This window comes from Emydura macquarii, unplaced genomic scaffold, assembly GCF_026122565.2.
Source record: "Emydura macquarii macquarii isolate MOO-44397 ecotype Brisbane River unplaced genomic scaffold, CSIRO-AGI_Emac_v2 contig_3080, whole genome shotgun sequence".
NCBI classification, from domain to species: domain Eukaryota; kingdom Metazoa; phylum Chordata; order Testudines; family Chelidae; genus Emydura; species Emydura macquarii.
Window position 1 is genome coordinate 610,512 of NW_027133217.1, and position 15,144 is coordinate 625,655.

The window sequence follows — 15,144 nt, forward strand, 5'->3', positions numbered from 1 at the left end:
GGTTGCTGGGGCGTGGTAATCCTACGAGGTCCTCTGCATCCACGGGCGGCAGCTCTGGCAGCTCCATGGGTTCATCCTCGGAGGGCAGCTCTTCCAGGTCCTCCGGCCCCCAGGCTGCGGGCAGGGCCGGTAGGTTCTCCGGTCCCAGGCTCTGTACTGCTCAGGTGGGCCCCCCACCGGTTCCCAGGCTAGGGGTAAGACCGGCCACTCCCTGTCAGTGTGGGTCTCTGGCCTGGCCTTAGCTGGGAGATCAGGGGGAGAGGCGTCCTTCTCCCTCAGCCGTCCTCTTCTGAGTGGGCCTGCAGGCCTGGGTTTTAAAGGCCTGGCTCCGCCCCCTGCTTCCGGTCAGGTGGTGTCCCTCGGGCTTCTAAAGGCCTGGACCCGCCCACCTGCTTCCGGTCAGGGGTTTTCCTTTGGGGCTCTACCAGCCAGGGTGGGTCTGGCTCCCCCTCTGGGTCCTTCTCAGAGGGGCACCACCCCTCCCAGCTACACACACTAGTAATTTGGGTGCTTCCGATTTTTTGGAGGGCCAACTGGGGACCCTTAAAGGGATGTGAGTGTTAGAAAGTGCTGAGCACCCGCTCTCTGAAAACCAGGTCCCTTTAAGGCACCTCAAGTCGGGCACCCAAAAATCACTAGTCACTTCTGGAAGCTCTTGACCCAAACCTTTCCTTTCAGGCCGCTGGCGCAAGTTCAGAATTTAGTTCCTGCTCTTTGTGCCGTTCTGCCTTCTCTGCCCCGTTTGCCTTCTCCAGGTGCTTTACGCTTCCATCAGGAGGCGGATTCTTTTCATCCTTGCGGCTTGGCTGACAAAAAAAAAAAAATTCCGCAATTACAATTTTTTTATTGTTCCCTCCTCATCTGCCACTTCAGCTCATTCGAAGCTCTCTAAAGCCAGGAAGAGGAGAGGCTCCACTCAGTCACTGTCACTTCTCAGCTTTCTTTTCAATACCATAACAATAATAACAACCTTGCTACTACAGCCCAGATTGACGGTTACAAAGAACAGGGGCTTTTCAAAGTTTGTTTTATTTTAATGTAAAAGGAGTTTGAAGGTTCTTATGTTTTCCTGCTTCCGACCCCCACTGCCATGCGAGCTACCTGCTTCTAGCCCAGGGATGCCGGTTTTTTCCCCTTGACATTTCTAGTCACTTTGTCTTGTCTCTAGAGGTGCAGAAATAGCTGCACAACCCTGGGTGAGCTGTGGCGTCCAAGAGACTGCTGGTTGTCCTGTTTAGAGCCGATGTATCTCATCCATCCTGTACTCTGAATAGGTGAAGGGAAGAAAAGGCATGTCCAGAGCTGATTAGCTTCTCCAGACTGAGGAATCCTGCTACCAGTTAAGTCAATATCCAAACGTTAACCCAGAGTCCATAATACCAGCACAGTGAAGCAATCACAGTCTTAAACAGGAAGCATTTCTCAAAGAAAACAGCGACCACTATAGATAAACACTGTGGACAGGCCCCTGTGAGAGGGGCAGCATCCAGGGTTCTCCCTCTGGGTCCTTTGCAGAGAGGGACCACCCCTCCCGGCTATTTCCTGCCGGGATCAGTCTCAAGCCGTTTTCCCGGGCAAGCACTCTTTCACCTGGCCCTTAGGCAGGGCTGGCCAATAAGCAATCTCGCTCTCTGGAGCGGTATGGAGGGTGAGGTACTCTCAAGGCTGCTAGGGAAGGGGGGAGGGGAGGAGGAGGACACAGGCCCATCTCAGCCCAGGGCCCTAGCAGTGGCAAAAGGTGTTTGCCATGGGGTTGGCAGGGCTCCTGCCGCAACACGCCACCCGGGTTGCCCCCAACTCAGCCACGGTCTTATGGCTGTCCCTGGGCTTCTTCCTCCCTGAAACCCCTGGTACCTACCTCCCTCGGGTCACCGGGGTGTGGTAGTCCTACAAGGCCCTCCTCATCAACAGGTGGCAGCTCTGGCAACTCCATGGGTTCCTCCACAGAGGGCAACTCTTCCAGGCCCTCCACCAGCTCCCAGGCAGTGGGGGACTCCAGTGGGCCCTCTACTGGCTCCCAGGCAGCACAGGGGACTCTGGCCTGGTCTTAGCTAGGAGCCTCAGGGAAGAGGCATCCTTCTCCCTCAGCCATCTTCCCCTGACTGGGCTTGCAGACTGGGGTTTTAAAGGCCTGGCTCCGCCCCCTACTTCCAGTCAGGTGGTGTACCTGGGGCTTGTAAAGGCCTGGACCCACCCACCTGCTTCCAGTCAGGGGTTTTCCTTTGGGGCTCTACCATCTAGGGTGGGTCTAGCTCCCCCTCTGGGTTGTTCTCTAAGGGGGACCACCCCTCCTGGCTACAGACACAAACATCCTTCCACACAGCTCAAGTTCCAGCTTGGTTTTTCTTGTTTGCCAGCAACCACACAGTCTGCAATGCTATATGCTATACAGCACCATCTAGTGGTGGAATAATATATTACAAGTAAACATGTTTGTAAGTTACTTGGAGGTAGGCATTGCTACAAATTTGGAACCACTTTTGGGAATCCCTTGCTGCAGAACTAATTAGGCTACCGGTTGTTTCTTGATGTCTCCAAAAATTTTTTGGAAGGGCAAGTGACATGAGCTTTAAATAAGCCCAATTTTTTTTTGCATTGATTTATAGGGTGTTTCTTCAAAAACTGGATTCAACTACACCAGTATGCTAGTTTGGGTGGGACCCTGACAAAGCTGTCCTGTCCAGGGCATTCCTGACACTTTGCATAGCCAAGCAACTGAAAGCGTTATTGCCAGACATGAGACGCTAGGCTGCTGCAGGACAATAGCTGGAAAGTACATGATTGAAGATAAGGGAATAGCTGCTCTGTGCAAATGTAAAGGTTGCATAGACCCTTCCTGTGTCCTGCAAGACATCTCAGAAGCCTAAGAATCTCTGCAATGAATAATGATCATCTCTATAGATTTCATTATTCTGGACACCTCAGTCACCAAGGGAAAAATAGCTAATCATGCATATTCTTTCCTTGATTTACATCTATGCCTGTAAAATCAAAGCCACTCACACAAAGTCGGGGCCTCAAAGATTTATTAAGAGAGTTAAAGGGGGCAAAAAGCCTGATCATGACCTAAGGTGTATTCTGTCTGACTCTACGGGTCATCTTCATTAGAATGCTCCAGCTGCTTTGTGCAGCTCCAGGAATGCAAAGCAGCCACGAACCAGGCTTAAAGTGCCAACCGAGCTGGGTTCACAGCTGTTTTGAGTCACTGGAGCAGCCATAAGATACCAATTGATCTGGCTCCAAGCCTTTAATTTTGAACTAGGGGGGAGTTCACGCTGTACTTCAGCGCTTTACCACAAGAGGGAGCTGTGAGCAAGAAAATAGCAAGCCCAACTGAGGTAGCATTATGGGAGGGCAGAAATCCTTTGATACATAAATCATCATTTTAATGCCTTCCCTTTACTCTAGGTGGCTGGCTGCCTGCCCGTAGCGCCCCCTACCTATTAGTTGCAGAACAGCAGTGTTCTGAATGCCATTTCATTCATTAATGACTTTCCTCTGTGAATTTCATCTAAGCCGCCGGAGCGTTTCCAGAGTAATCCCAAATGGATGGCCCTTACCCCGGGGTCTGGGTCAGCTGCCCTGGGGCACTGGTCGGGGTCATGAACTCTGTCCGGCCTGAAGGCAGGCTTCAGACTGCAGCCACCACCCAACAGCTGGCTAGTACCAGCAGGGGCTGCGAGCTGGCGTGGGACCGAGCCCTCCGTCGGCACGGCCCACAAAACTCCCAACTGGCAGAGACATCCAGCTTTTCCAGTGGGATCAGACTCCCTCTTTGAGCCAGAAGCTGGCACAGGACGTTACCTGAGTAACCAGGGCAGTCCCTTGGTTAACAGCGACACTGGCTTCTTCTCTGACTCCTGAGCCCTGCCTCGTTCCCGTCCTGCTCCTGGTTTCTGCCCTCCTGTCTTTTTCCAGCTTCCTGTTTCTACACCTCACCCCTGGCTGCTGATGCTGGCTGTGATGACTGGTTTTGATTCCTGACTCTGGCCCTGACGTCCGGTTCCTGGCTCCTGCTGTCAGCTCTGACCACAAGGCCTGACTGCCTTTGTCCTGGTCACCGACAAGAACGCAGGGCTGGGGTAGACCTGTTACGTATATGATCATTTCTAAAGAGGCAGGGTCCTGAGTGTGATGTCAAACCATGGCGCTGCCCTACTGGAGGGTTGTTTCCCTTCTTCCCACCCCACCACCATGTAGCCCAGTCCCCGGGGTTCCCGGATAGCCCACAGAGCTGAATCGCAGGCTGGCTGGCGGGGATTGAATAACAGGGCTTCTCTGACTAACACAGTTTCAACAACAGCTGAGACTCTCGCTGAGAACTGGGGCGGGAGGAAGGGTGAGGCTGACAATGTGTAGGGCTGAAGGGGAAACCCGTCAGGGCCAATTCTGCTCTTAGTGGTGCCGCGGTGTAAATCTGGAATAAGCCCGTGGTTCAGGGGCAGGGCTTTGGCCCGGTGACTGTCAGATGCCCAATGCAAGCCCTATGTCTGGATGCAGAGATATGTGTCTAGAATGGGCTCCCGTTCCCCAAGCAGTGGCATGTGGGCCCCACGGGGCTCAGACCATCAATCACTGTGGTAGGTGACAGGCAACGTCTAGCAGTCAGAGAGAGAGAGAGAGAGAGAGCAAGAAAAAAGGGGCCGATGATGATTTTTTTCACAAAGGGCCGGATCCTGCACTGAGATGAGTTCTCCCCACTCCTGCTGATTTTAGGGGGAATCCATGGTGTTCTGTACCCCTCCCTCCCCCCCAGGGAAGTGGCCATTGCCTTGCGAGATCTGGCCTCAAAGATTGCACGCGAACGGTCCAAACCATCTGCTACAGAAATCAGTGAGGGTGTTTGTGATGGCTTCAGTGCGCTGGATCAGGATGGGCCGAGTGAAACGAACGTGGCAGGTAGGTGTAAAATGCCCCCTACCTTCAAAGAGTACCAGAGTGAATAGGAAAAATGTAGCGATGACATGGTCTGCCTCGTGCAAGGATTGCTTTCCTGCAGAAATGAGCAACGCTCGATGCTGAAAAACAGGTGGTGATTCATAAGGGATATATGAAGAACTAGGGTAAAATGGACAGATGTACTTTGGAAATTCAGCTTAATCCCTTTGGACTCATCTTTGCTGTGACCTACAATTCACCTTTCAAAGGAGATAACGATGCTTAAATATTTATAGGCAAAGGCTACAGAATATGCTTCTAATTCATCCTTCTGCCACACTCATTTCCATGTTCATGTCCTAGCTGATCATGTAACGCGCTGTTGTCTGCTTTAATCTGCTGACTTCTCCCCTTCAAGTGCGTGGGGAAATATTGTTCATTCGTTCCATTTTAATTTGGCTAAAGCTACGAAAAGAGAAATCAAGTCGGATGGCAAACCCAGTAGCTGCTTTCTAACGAGATATCCAGGCCATGCGTAGCCCCATGGCGTCTGCCTCTAAGGGAGTGAGTTATTTGAAACTGGATGTAATCCCCATTTTTAGGATCTATGTAGAGAATGTCAGAGAGGTTTAGGAGACATGATCAACTGCACGGCTCAAAGGCATTGTAACTGTAAAATGATCGGAGTTGCAGCCGTGGTCCAGCACTACAAAGCTAAATGTGCCTCTGGGGAGTGTATCACTTCTCCTGCAGCATCCGGCATTGGTCACTGCTGGAGACAGTCTACTAAATGAGCTGGATGGTTCTTAGTCTGTTCCCAATGTGCATGTTCTGAAAACAGAGGCAGTCTGGGGCAGTGAGACAAGGGTTTCCAACTCCAGACCAGATTTGTAAGTGGCCAAGTCCCACTGAAAGTCTTCTTTCAGAAGAGCTCAGCTCCCCGTTAGGCACCTAAAGAAGGGCCAGATTTTCCTAAGAGTTTGTCTACACGGCAGTAAAAGATGCGCAACTGGCATGGGCCATTTGACTCAGCTGCGAGGCTATAAAATTGCAGGGTAGATGTTCTGCCCTTGCGGGGTATCAGAGCCCGGGCTCCAGCCTGAGCCGGAATGTCTACACTGCAGCTTTATAACCCAGTGAGCGTGAGGCCTGAACCACACCACAGAGTTCGATGGACGCAAGGCAGCTTACGTCAACCTAACCAGGGAAGGGTCTACACTGTCACTGCCCCACTATGCTGGTTTAGTAACTCCACCTCCACCAGTGGCGTAGTGTCTGTCGATGTAGTACGGTTGACGTGGTGTCAGTGTGGACGCTGCATTGCTGACATTGACTGGTACTGGCTTGAAGGAGCCGTCCCACAAGGCCCCACACTGCCAGCACAATACAAGCACTCCTGCCGAGGCTGCCCGCCGCCGACACAAAGAGCAAAGTGTAGACGCGCGCAAGTGATGTAATTACCGCAGTGGATGTATGGCAACATAACTTACGTCCACTTCATTCTGTTGGGCAGACATGGCCAGAGTCAGCGGAGCTGGGCCAGCTGTGGGTCTCTTATTGCAGTGTAAATGTATCCTCTGTATGAAGCACTTGGTGCCTCCCAGTGTGACACTTACAGAGTGTCTAAAGAGCCCAGACCCCCAATATGCAGATTTACCTGCCCTGGCTAAGCCCATATAAACCAACTTTCAACTGCTATAGACTCATAGACTCTACATTCAGAAGGAACCAATATGATCATCTAGTGTGACCTCCTGCACAATGCAGGACACAGAACCTCACCCACCCACTCCTGTGATAGACCTCTGACCTCTGACTGAGTGATTAAAGTCCTCACATCATGGTTTAAAGACTCTAAGATACAGAGAATCCACCAGCAAGTGAGCTGTGCCTCATGCTACAGAGGAAGGTGAAAACCCCCCAGAGCCTTTGCCAATCTGCCCTGGGGGAAAATTCCTTCCTGACCCCAAATATGGTGATCAGTTAAACCCTGAGCATGTGGGCAAGACTCACCAGCCAGACACCCAAGAAAGAATTCTCTGTAGTAACTCAGAACCCACCCCAGCTAACATCCCTTCACAGGCCATTGGCATATCTACCACCAGTAGTCAGAGATCAGTCAATTGCCAAACTAGGCTGTCCCATCATACCATCCCCTCCATACATTCATCAAGCTCAGTTTTGAAGCCAGCGAGGTTATTTGCCCCACTGCTCCCCTTGGAAGGCTGTTCCAGAACTTCACTTCTCTGATGATTAGAAACTTGTGTCTAATTTCAAGTCTAAAATTCCTGATGGCCAGTTTATATCCATTAGTTCTTGTGTCCACATTGGCGCTGAACTTAAATAATTCCTCTCGCTCCCTGGTATTTATCCCTCTGATGTATTTATAGAGAGCAATCATCTCTCTCCTTAACCTTCTTTTGGTTAGGCTAAACAAGCCAAGCTCTTCGAGTCTCCTCTCATAAGGCAAGTTTTCCGTTCCTTGGATCATCCTAGTAGCCCTTCACTGCACCTATTCCAGTTTGAATTCATCTTTCTCAAATATGGGGGACCAGAACTGCACACAGTGTTCCAGATGAGGTCTCACCAGCGCCTTGTATAACAGTACTAACACCTCCCTATCTCTACTGGAAATACCTCGTCTGATGCATCCAAGGACTGCATTAGCCTTTGTCATGGCCACATCACATTGGAGTAAACATTGCAGCCCCTCAGTGAAGATGCTACCTACGCCAACAGGAGGGGTTCTCTGATCGCTCGAGATAATCCACTTCCCCAAGAGGTGGTAGCTAGATGGATGGGAGAATTCTCCCGTCCCATTGACCTACACCAGCGATTAGATTAGCATCGCTCAGGTGTGTGGGTTTCTCACATCCCTGAGTGATGTAGTTACAGTGATCTAATTTCCTCGTGTACACCAGGCCTGAGTAAATGGGTTTTTAAACTCATTTTAGTGAAATGGATGTAGCTTCTGTGCTTAGACTCGGCCTTGATCTCCACTGCCGTGAAACGAGGAAAATACTTAATTACTTCTCAGGGAGTGGTGATGCTTTAATGAATGAGAGGGTGAGTAGGAGGGTGGTGAAGCATTGCAATGGGTTATCTAGGGAGGTGGTGGAATCTCCATCCTTGGAGGTTTTTAAGCTGTGGCTTGACAAAGCCCTGGCTGGGATGATTTAGTTGGGGTTGGTCCTGCTTTGAGCAGGGGGTTGGACTAGATGACGACCTGTGTCCCTTCCAACCCTCATTTTCTATGATTCTATGATTGCTGGGCTCTGCTACAAACAGCATGTCTCTGTGTACAGCGCTGGAGCTGTACCGATACAGCTGTGCTGCTGCAGTGCGTGTGCTGAAGATGCGCTATGCGGATGAGGGAGAGCTCTCTCCCATCGGCATAACAAACCCACCTCTGTGAGTGGCAGAAGCTATGTCTGCAGGAGACGCTCGCCCGCTGACATAGTGCTGTGCACACGAGCTCTTATATAGGTGTAACTTATTGTCGCTTGGGGGTGGAATATTCACACCCCCGAGCGATATAAATTTTGCCAACAGAGGCAGTAGTGGAGCATAGCCAAAGTTAGGGCGAAAAATTTCATGTTGTGGGTGATGTCGTTAACCTGACCTAAGCCCCAGTGTAGACATCGCTAGGTCGACAGAGGAATTCTTCCGTAGATCTAGCTACCACCTCTTGGAGTGGTAGATTAACTGTACTGAGGGAAGAGCCCTTCTGTCGCTGTAATACGTCTCTACGCTATAGCACCGCAGCCTTCCTAGCGTTGTCAGCCCCTGAATGAAGAAGAGCCGCTCAAAAGTTGGATGAAACCTTGAACTTTGATGGAAAAGAGGAGGAAACACGTTCATCCCATTTTGCACCTGTTTTCCAACTAACTATTGAGCTGGGGCAGGGTGGCAGGGAAAAGGGCCCGATTAGCTTCATAGGTAGAAGGCCCAGCACATCCAGCAGCGACTGGCGAATGAATGCAGGTGTCACAGCAGAGATGACTTTGCAGGAGGGAGCGGAAAGCGCACGAGGTGGGGACTTTCTGCCTTTATACAGGAGTAGGGGGCAGAAAGCCAAGTAGGAAGGGGGTCAGCGCTGAGAATAGGTTCCAGGGAAGAGGTGGCTTTATGGAGATGGAAAACAGCCTTTCTTTGTAGCTCATGTATGAAAGGCCTTTCAACATCCTCTCTAGCCACAAGCGAGGACGGTGACTCTTCAAAACACTGCCCGGCTGGAATGCAGAGAGCTGCTCTCACGAGCTCAGAAAAAGGCTTTCGGGCCAATACTCTTAGCAGATGTTGGCTTTTATGAAGGGGCGTCTCACCTTTGCTTTCTGAATAAAAGAGCGCAGCCTTCGTGGGTTAGCGATGAGGACTGGCTGAAGGGCTGCGTGTGAGAGGGGTTTATGCCCCTGGAACATTCACTCGGAAGCACCAGCCAACGCGTGTGGTTACTTGCACTCAGTAAGATGGCATTTCGCTGTTCGGGGCTGTACATAATCCGCTCGCTTTGGACCGCCGCAGCCGATCAATTCCTCATCCCCAAGGCGGGTTCTAGGCTGCAGTGGGCACAGCCCCGTTGATCTGGGGGGGAGGGAGAAATGGAAAATGGGGGACACACACAGCCCCTCACATCTGTTTTGCAGCTGTAACCAGCTCTGTGTCTGTCTATAGATGAAAGAACTGGTTGAGGGCTGCCATTAACACCTTCCAGCATAACAACACCCCCATCCCAGCTCTGCCCCAGCCCCACGGCCTGTAACATGTTGGACCCTTGAGTGACAGGATGAAAAGTAATGGGGAGGGAGGGGATAGAGGGAGGCTTCATTCCTTCTTCCGCGCTGGCTAGCAGGCTGCTTCCCCAAACCCTCCAGGGTGGGGACTGGAGGGGCACCAGCCATCTGCCAGTTCCTTCCAATCCAGAGGGAAGGAAGGTACTTTGGAGCCAGAGGGGCAGGGCCAGATTTAGGGGTGCCAGGCTTGCAGGGCACCTGGTGCTGTTTTGTTGCTAGCGACAAAAGGGAAAATCGAACATTTGAAGTACAATGTGTCTGGTTTGCCGTCTGTGGATTTGTTTTCCACCAGCCTCCTAGATTGTTCTGGCCCTTTGTAGAATCTCGTGGAACCTTCCAGACTTTCTGAGACCTACATTTTCCTCGACCCTCCTAGGAGGTGGGCAGCCTGAAGCTGGGGCGCAGGTCCGTTTCCTGATCTTCGTACATTGCAGTGAGGCGTAAAATTAAAACGTTTCTACAAGCTTAGAGGAAATGATTTTTTTTTTTATTTGCTTATATAGGGGATGAATCAATACAGATCTACAGCTCCCGGCATGCAAATGTCTTGTCTTATATGACAGGGATAAATCATGCATGCAAATCCTGCATCAAAGTCGTGAAATGGGCTAGCAATGCAATAGACAATAAGGTATTCAAAGGTTAACCAATGGAAGGGGGCATCGAAGGTGCCCCTCCCCTGAGGCGCCATTTAGTCTAGGCCCGGCCCTGCGAAGGAGGGTGTGGCAGGGGAGAGGCAGGGACCCAGAGAGGAGTGGGTGTGAGTGGTGATGGGTGGGGAAGCAGGGACCTGGAGTTGGGGGGAGAGCCAGGGAGATGGGGGGAAACATAGACCCAGAGGATAGGGTGGTGCTGATGCAGGGACCCAGAGGGGAGTGTATGGGGTGGAGATGGGGAGGGGAAAGCAGAGACCCAGATGGGGAGGGGAGATGGGGCGGGAAAGCAGGGACTTTTAAAAGCTGGGTTTTTAGCTTAACCTCTGCCAATGTTGGCTGGAAGCAGAAGGAGCCCAGGCATGTGTGTGCAGGGGGCGGTGGGGGGTGATTCCCAGCGGGGCTGGGAAGGGAGGGGTGTTCTGGGGGGCGAGGACTGTGATCATCTGGGGCCAGATGGCAAGAGGTGGGCAACAGGTTAATGAGTAGCTGGAGAGTAAAGAGCAAAGTAGCTCTGAGTTTGGGGCTGGGGGGTGTCTGTAGCCCCTTCTCTCTGCCCCCCGACCTCTCCCCCACTCGTAGGGTTTCCAACCCTGTGTTTCAGAAATACGGGCCAGACCTCACACGCCCCAAGTCCTGACAGGCACCTCTGGGGACGAGTCCCTTCTCCTCCCAGCTAGCCAAAGACTCAAAAAGCACATGTTTTTAAAGCACATCAGAAGCAGGAAGCCTGCGAAACAAGCAGGGGGCCCCTGGATGACCGAGATGCTAAAGGAGCGCCCCAGGAAGACAAGGCTATTTTGGAGAAACTAAAGGAATTCTTTGCATCAGTCTTCACAGCTCGCAGCGGGAGATTCCCAAACCGGAGCCATTCTCTTTAGGTGACAAATCTGAGGAACTGCCCCAGCCTGAGGTGGCACTAGAGGAAGTTTTGGAACAAATGGATAAATTAAACAGTAATAAGTCACCAGGACCAGATGGTCTCCACCCAAGAATGCTGAAGGAACGTAATGTGAAATGGCAGAACTACTAACTGTGGTTTGTAACCTAGCATTTAAATCAGCTTCTGGACTAGCTGTCTGGAGGACAGCTAATGTGATGCCAATTTTTAAAAAGCCTCCAGAGGCGATCCTGGCAATTGCAGGCTGGTAAACCTAACTTCACTACCAGGCCAATTGGTTGAAACTATAGAAAAGAACAGAATTAGCAGACACACGGATGAACATAATTTGTTGGGGGAAGAGTCAACACGGTTACAGCACCATGAAAACGCCAGCTTGAAGTAGCCGAAAACTTATTTCAGGTTTTTTCAGTTTTAATTCATTTAAATGTATTAAATAATTTAAAGCTCTTACGACCGCAAGTTTGCGGACAGCAAGTTTGCGGATGACACTAAGCTGGGGGGAGTGGTAGATACCCTGGAAGGTAGGGATAGGATACAGAAGGACCTAAACAAACTGGAGGATTGGGCCAAAAGAAATCTGATGAGGTTCAACAAAGAAAAGTGCAGAATCCTCCACTTAGGAAGGAAGAATCCCATGCACAGCTATAGACTGGGGACCGACGAGCTAGGCAGCAGTTCTGCAGAAAAGGACCTGTGGATAAAAAGCTGGATATGAGTCAGCAGTGTGCCCTGGTTGTCAAGAAGGCTAATGGCATATTGGGCTGCATTAGGAGGGGCATTGCCAGCAGGTCGCGGGAAGTGATCATTCCCCTCTATTCGGCATTGGTGAGGCCGCATTTAGAATATTGTGTCCAGTTTTGGGCCCCCCACTACAAAAAGGATGTGAACAAGTTGGAGAGAGTCCAGCGGAGGGCAACCAAAATGATTAGGGGGCTGGAGCACAGGACTTATGAGGAGAGGCTAAGGGAACTGGGCTTGTTTAGCCTGTAGAAGAGAAGAATGAGGGGGGATTTGATAGCAGCCTTCAACTACCTGAAAGGGGGTTCCAGGGAGGATGGGGCTAGGCTGTTCTCGGTGGTGGCAGATGACAGAACAAGGAGCAATGGTCTCAAGTTGCAGTGGGGGAGGTCTAGGTTGAACATTAGGAAAAAGTTTTTTACTAGGAGGGTGGTGAAGCACTGGAATGGGTTACCTAGGGAGGTGGTAGAATCTCCATCCTTAGAGGTTTTTAAGCTGAGGCTTGACAAAGCCCTGGCTGGCATGATATAGCTGAGGTTAGTCCTGCTTTGAGCAGGGGGTTGGACTAGATGACCTCCTGAGGTCCCTTCCAACTCTAATATTCTATGATTCTATGACCGTACAATTGACCAGAAGGGACCGTGAATTTGGTAGGGCCCTGCTTATAATATGAGATGTTGGCAGCCCTGCCCCGCACTCCAAATGGCATGAGCTGGATGAGCGCTGATGCCACCTGCTGCTGCCTACACAAGGCATAGACAGCAGCGTAACCTGCTGCTGTCTCCTCGGGTGCACAGCTGGGCCGGCGCAGGGCGCCCTGCCTGTAGGTGCATGGCCAGCACAGCGGATGAGCCCAGGTTCCCTACCCCCTGTTTCCTCTGTCTCCCTCCAGCCGTTTCCCTGCTGGGTGCCCGCAGGCTTCGCCCGATGGGACCATGTCATAGCCCCGCAGGGATGTGCCAAGAGCCCCCTGGGCCGTTCACCTCGAGCAATAAAGGCGCCAGGCCCCTGTCACTGTGGAGCTGGGAGGCTGCTCCGCTGATGATCCGCTGCACCTGGGGGGGTCGGCACGGTGGCTGCACGCACTGGAGCTACGGGCCCTGCTCCCGCTGGCCGCCGCTGCCTGGCTTGTGCTGCTGAGCGAGCATGCGGCGGGGACGCAGCGCCTCTCGTCCCGCAGCGTGCACGGTGCAGCAGGGGCTGGTGGCCGGCAGGGTCGGGGCAAGTACATGCAGCTGCTGCCGTGCTGATGCCACGGCTGGGAGGTCCAGGGGTAGGGACGGGGTCAGGCCGGGTGGCCCAGTTCAGCTCTGGGTCAGGCTGAACAATTCGGCCAGACCGTACTGCCTCCTGCTTGCCCACCCGCTCAGTGTGATGCTGTGTTCCCCTCTCGTGGTCCATGAGCCAGCTACCGCCTTGGCCACTAGAGCTGGGTCTCTTCGCTCGGACAGTAGAAGCTCCCGCTTTAAGATGCCCACTTCACTCCCCTCGGCCCATGAGCCCCACCCATGGGTGCGCTGTTACCCACCGAACTCCCTGGAGGCTGGGACCTTGTCACCACCGTGCCCGAGTGCTGACGGGGCTGCCTATGTGGGTGCTGCCCACTGGGTCATGCCAGAAGAAACGGGCGAATCCTCATATATGAAAGTAAGTCTCACGGTAGCTTCTGTTTCCTCCTGGTGGCATTGGGCAGGCAGCTGGAGCAGGAAGCAAAACTAAGTTATACAACATAGGAGAGACCAAAGCGGGGTGGGGCAAGCATCTTATCAGAGCTGGAGGAAGCATGGTCCAGGGGCATGGCCATTCAGCTGGGAGTCAGGCAGCCCAGCTTCTAGTCCTGGTCTTCTCATGGGCTAGTCACTTCATCTCTCTGTGCCTGTTTCCTCATCTATGGAAAGGGGAGAATGACACCTTTATAAAGCGCTTGGAGATCTACAGCTGGCAACAGCAGGATGGGCTTGATCTGGTGACCACTGAAATCCACGGGAGTGCTTGCACGGACTTCAGGGCAAGGTCAGCTCAGGCCCCAGAATTTTTGTTCTGTTCTTGCAATAGGTTGTTCTCAATTTCATCTTTAATTAAAGCGAGAGGTTAGCAAAGCTTTTGTTTCCCCTGTATTAGCCATGCACCTTCCTCTAATCAGGAACCTAGCAGTGACTTTCAAAATCTGTAACCATTTGCCAAAAAAATAACATCATTAAATCTTCTGGCTGCTGTGGGAAATCAGATATGAAATAATAAATATATATTATATCTGCAGGGCAAAACCCCTCAGGTCCCTAATACCTCCAGATTAATTGTACTAATGTCCTGTAATCAAGAGAAGCTGATGAAGTACTTCATTTGACCTATGTTGGTTCATTGCTTATGAAATGCCATGTGTGAAGGAAAAGTCTTTATGTAACTCTAATCACACGGCTAAGATAGGACTAAGCTGTCCAGAAACATTTGATCTTTCCTGCAGATGCTGCCTATGAATTTTGACTTGATTAAATAACATGGGAGCATAACCGTTTGTTCCGAGTGACAAATGGACCTCTTTAGGAGGGAGAGGGGAAATCAGGTTCCTTGACTGGCCACCCAGTCTGGTCCAGATCCAGAGGCTGATGGTGCGTGAATTTCAGTTTGCGCTGGATAAGTGCGCGTTTAATATCCACACACCGCTGTCATGGGCAGGCCAGAGCTTCGGCATGGGGGACACACGTGGTCCAGTGAACAGGTTACTGAACTGGGTGGCAGGAGGATGATCACAGGACACACCATGTTTAGTTCAACCAGAAGGGAGACAGCAGTGCATCGTGGGAAATGTCGTCCAGCCCTGGAACTCAGCCCATAGAACAGCGGTGTGCAGACTTTTGCAGCTGCGCCCCCCATTACCATTCATAGAATTTGTCACACCTCCCCCCCCCCCGCTTAGTACTTGTAATCTGAAACTGGTTTTCACGCCGGAAGGTGGAGGGGAAACACAGAGATGAGAGGATTCATTCATTCGGTTGAGTGTTAGAGCATCTGACTTGCTCGAGAGGTCCTGGGCGCTCAACTATTACTATGTACGTTGCCAATTTATGTCTATTAATATCAATTATTGATCATCAAATGAGTTTTAAAATTAATGATCAGCAACATTAATTTTAATGGCATATTACGCCTACTGTATTAATGTAACGTACCAAATTGC